The sequence below is a fragment of the Pleuronectes platessa genome, chromosome 7 (assembly GCF_947347685.1).
Source record: "Pleuronectes platessa chromosome 7, fPlePla1.1, whole genome shotgun sequence".
Taxonomy (NCBI): domain Eukaryota; kingdom Metazoa; phylum Chordata; class Actinopteri; order Pleuronectiformes; family Pleuronectidae; genus Pleuronectes; species Pleuronectes platessa.
In genome coordinates this window covers 29557013-29561906 of record NC_070632.1, presented here as the reverse complement: position 1 = coordinate 29561906, position 4894 = coordinate 29557013, and the positions used below count along the sequence as shown (strand labels likewise).

The following is a 4894-nucleotide window of genomic DNA, read 5'->3' as shown; positions in this document are numbered from 1 at the left end:
AACCCCCCTCTCCAAAACACTATTTGTGTAGTTTTTAAAGTATTTTTTGCATGAGAATTGTTGATCATAACATTTCCAGCAGATGCCTTAATATAATGTTTGTGCACAATAAATGACATTGATCATAACATAATGGTATTTCCTTGCACTTCTACACCATGATATTGTCAGATAAGATGCTGATTACATTAAAGCAGTGAATGCTCTGCTTTAAGCAACATAAACACACAATGATTCAATGGATCTGAAGTAGAATGGGCACATTACATTCTGTAGAGAATGCCTCAGTTATGGAAGTCAGAAAATAACTTTCTTTATCTGAGGTTCCAGTCATTTATAGTCACAGCAAAGCACACAGGTCTGGTTGTCTAAGTGGCGCCCATATCATTGTTTAAGATGTGTAACATCAAGTTTGTGTTTCAGTGCAAAATTAGTCATTAGTCAAGAGTTCACCTTCTTCTTTACACTAAAATTAGGTGACCCAGATGTTTCACAATGCAATCTGATAAGGTCTTATGAGAAACATTCTTAACATTAAAGAAATCAACACAGAGGATAGCAATATCTGTTTGACTTTAATCCGTAGCTGATAATCAGCGGCCTGACTTATTCAAACACATTAATACTACAATGAATAAGGCAGGGGTTTTCCATCAGAAATCATTTCTGGGACATTAATTTAAAAGATCTCCAGTATAAGCAAATGTATTCTAAAATTGGTTTATATCCAAGTGTGAGGCTGTCCTAGCACATGGAAATAAGATATATATATATTGTTTGTATTAGCTTTCCCTCAGTTTAGTACTTGCACTTCTTGAAAAGCTCTATATAAATAAGATGTATTAATGTTTATACATTGCCCTCTAGTATATGTTTTCCTAAAAGTCACTGTAGATACAGAAATAACAGTATGGTTCAGGTGACAGTAAGTGGAAGCTGAAGGTAATTTCCATGTGCTCAAGAGAAACATAACGTGACGATATAGTTGATTTCTGATAGAAGGCCCTGCCTCATTCATTGTAGTATTAATGTGTTTGAATAAGTCAGGCTGCCGATTACCAGCTACTGATTAAAGTCAAACAGATATTGCTATCCTCTGTGTTGATTTCTTTAATGTTAAGAATGTTTCTCATAAGACCTTATCAGATTGCATTGTGAAACATCTGGGTCACCTAATTTTAGTGTAAACAAGATGGTGAACTCTTGACTAATGACTAATTTTGCACTGAAACACAAACTTGATGTTACACATCTTAAACAATGATATGGGCGCCACTTAGACAACCAGACCTGTGTGCTTTGCTGTGACTATAAATGGCTGGAACCTCAGATAAAGAAAGTTATTTTCTGACTTCCATAACTGAGGCATTCTCTACAGAATGTAATGTGCCCATTCTACTTCAGATCCATTGAATCATTGTGTGTTTATGTTGCTTAAAGCAGAGCATTCACTGCTTTAATGTAATCAGCATCTTATCTGACAATATCATGGTGTAGAAGTGCAAGGAAATACCATTATGTTATGATCAATGTCATTTATTGTGCACAAACATTATATTAAGGCATCTGCTGGAAATGTTATGATCAACAATTCTCATGCAAAAAATACTTTAAAAACTACACAAATAGTGTTTTGGAGAGGGGGGTTTCAGAGGGAGGGGGCAGCTCTGGAGAAAGGTCTGTCAATCCAGGTCTGCTGCTTGGTGTGATGGAGACATGAGGTTAGCATCAGGAGCGGAGGCTGCAGGAGGGACCGTGGAGCTGAGGCACACCTGTACTGCTTCTCTTGAGAAGAACTGAAGGACACAAACAAACCATAGTGTTAAATTATGAAGATGGTTCCCTCTGATTTTTTTTTAACATAAACGTCAGACAGGCCACTAAAAACTAAAAATGCTGAAGCTAACAGCTACCACACAGCAAGCTAATGCCTTCCTAAGGCTGCCAGGGAGTAGCATGAGTAGCCTTGTAGCAAGAGAGTGTAGCTAATCACAGCCCTCACAGTTCTTCATCAGTGGAGAAGTACCTCGCCATGTTTTCATCTTCAGAGGAGTCATCCAAAGACTGTGCTGCTGTTCCAGAATATGTCAGGCCCGCTGCAGCCTGCTGGGCTTGAACTCTGAGCACGCAGAGTAGGCCCTCACGTCCCCTCTCAGTAAATGCATCAGTACTGCCTGAGAATATATGATAAAAGACAAAAACCTCTCAATTGTGCGTTTGTGTGTATGTATACATACACACATACAAGGCTTTCTTTTCTACAGAAATATTTTTCCTGAGTTGATGACTCTGCTTATTGCCATCTAGAATGTGAAACCAAATATATTTTTTGGTGTACCCATACAAGATGTCCAATGTAACACCAATAAAATCCAATCTACTACACTACGGTTTTAATGCCTCTGCAATAGCGAGTCGCAGGGGGCATTACTGCATGTTTTCGGATTGTCTAACTTTGTATTTGTCTTAAAGTAAAAAGGTCAAGGCCACACTGACCTCATCTTATGGTTTCAGTTGTCAAGAGATACAGTGTCATTTATATGAGAGAAAATATGTAGAAATATGTAGACGGACACTGCTCTGGTTAGCGGAGTCATACAACGCAGTGCGATAATTCTAGTGTAGTTTTTTTGTAATAAATGGGTTATCTATTTTTACAATCTACAAAAAGTTATCTATACATTTGGTCACAGAATGTTACACAAATAAATTGGCATTAAAGTTGGCATCTTGCTGTCTCACCAGTCTGACGATGCAGCTGAAGCGTCCATCAAGGGCTTTCTGCAGGTAATTTGGATTGTTTGTTTCTTTTGACGAGGAGAATAACATGAATTCATACCGATATCAGTTTACAATCAAACCTTTTTGTGTTGACCTTGTTTAAACAGAGTCAAAGGACATTGTACAACAATGACACATATTTTTCCACAGTACCTGTCGTTCACTACTGAACTTCTGACGCCCATTACTGGACTGTGTCTTCCTGTAGAGTGGTGATGTTCTCAACGTTCTTTTCACAGTCTGTCAAAACAAAATTAGAGTTACAAATGTTAATGCCCCACAACCCATTGCAGATACGGTTGTATTTGCACACCACATCGGATCAAAACAAAACTGCAGTCTGTGAAACAAGCAGTTTTGGTAGATATAAGGGAAATGCTAATATTTCTACATGAAACATATTCAGTCCCTTAAGCAAAATAACAATGATGGCAGGCCGCAACCTCGATGCCTTCGTCTGCTTTGCTTACAGACTAGTTTGCGGAGTCTCGTGCTGCCGCCCACTGACCGATACATCATCGCTCTTTTCTGAAACTAATGAAGGCAAATTCACACATGTAGACAGAAATAAACAGTATAAATTAAAAGGTGTAAATATTGCTAACATTATGTTTGATGGGGGTCATCATTATACATAACAGAGGAAAACTTTGCACATGTATTCCTTAAATTTACTTGCCTTCCTGTGGAAAAAGTTGTTTTCCTAGTTAAACAATCACAGCAGGGAAGCATGATTGATCAAAATTCTTTCAGTGTGATATTAACTTGTATTTCAGCAAGTGTACTTTGGGGATTTAATAAAAATGTATATTTGGCAAATTATATAAAATGTTTTTTCTGGTATGTACCTCTTTAATGGTAGGATCATTTCTCTCCCTCATCTTCCTCGTGGTACGTGGATGATGGTAGTGGGCTCAACCCGGCTTCTCTTTCTCTCCAGGCTGCCCTTCCTGCTCTTCATCAAGCAAAACAAACTGTTTGGTCCAAGTTGTTGACGTTAATGAAACTCCTGTAGCTTCACTTGGATCCTCCTTGATTAAAAAACAGAACATAGCAATTGTTTTATAAAATGAATCGCAACTCCATAACATGGAAACATTATTGTCATAGTGCATACTATACATTAAACCAAATTGACCTGATATTGTGGAGTAATGGTAGACAAATACACTCCTTATTAATCTAAAGCATTCATAAATCAAATTCATGTTTATATTTATATTGTAGCGTCCCTCAATGATGAGCTAAGCGTCTTGAACTGCTTTCAACAACCATGTATTCACCTCCCAGGTAGCACAGGCTACCGTGGCCTGAAGCATGTGGCTAACAATGGCGTATTAGCTGATGAACAGCGTCCATAGTGTGGATTGACGGACTCTCTCCGCACTCGGACTGTAAACCTAGATCGTAACGATCTTTAAAAACAATAAACTACTTACCTGACAGAAGGAAGATGACATCGTGGTCTTCCAAGCGCGCCGTGTTTATGACGCAGCCCCGAGTTAAAGGGCTGGTTGTTTACAAATAGGGTTTTTACGACAGCCACACGTCATGTCCGCTCGCGCACTCGGTCCGCTCGGCTCGCGCCGCTCGGGCCGCTCGGCTCGCGGACTCGGGCCGGTCGCGCACTCGGGCCGGCCTCGGTATAAACAGACTCGCATGATCCTTCTCATTAGAGATGTAATCTAGCCTCAAATATTACTATTATATAACATGAATAACATTCACGATCACTGAAGGACACCACGCAGGGACTGTGATTTAAACACCAAGCTGCGCCCGTGGTGCCATGGCAACCATCATAGCAACGATAAAAACATGCGTGATAACTATTAAAATATTTATCATAAGCACGAACTGGCTGAAAACTGTGGAAGCAAAGACCACATTTCTCGCTAGAAATGGTGTCAGAATGTATTTTTATGCCCAAACTAAGTTACAAAATTATATTTTTATCTGAAAAAACAAGGAATCTCCGCCATGTTTTCCTCTCCGCAGACGGGAGCTTGAGAGTCACGTGACGTGAGAACACGCCAATGCAAAACAATGGGAGGACTAAATGTTACCATCTCACAATCTGAGAGGCCAGATTGTGAGATGGTAACGTCGGTCC

General features: G+C 39.4%; 1 long non-coding RNA gene across 2 annotated transcripts; it reads right to left on the bottom strand.

The window, feature by feature from the left end:
* Positions 1-1523: 1523 nt before the first annotated feature.
* On the bottom strand, positions 1524-4321 carry LOC128444555 (uncharacterized). Of its 2 annotated transcripts, XR_008339160.1 has the most exons (6): positions 4221-4321; positions 3630-3812; positions 2935-3021; positions 2743-2807; positions 2027-2174; positions 1524-1796 (listed from the first exon to the last, which is right to left on the bottom strand). It is a non-coding gene; the product is annotated as an uncharacterized LOC128444555 (long non-coding RNA). The 2 variants fall into 2 exon arrangements; XR_008339161.1 differs by lacking the exon at positions 2743-2807 and having other exon boundaries at positions 1525-1796.
* Between the last annotated feature and the right edge of the window lie 573 nt (positions 4322-4894).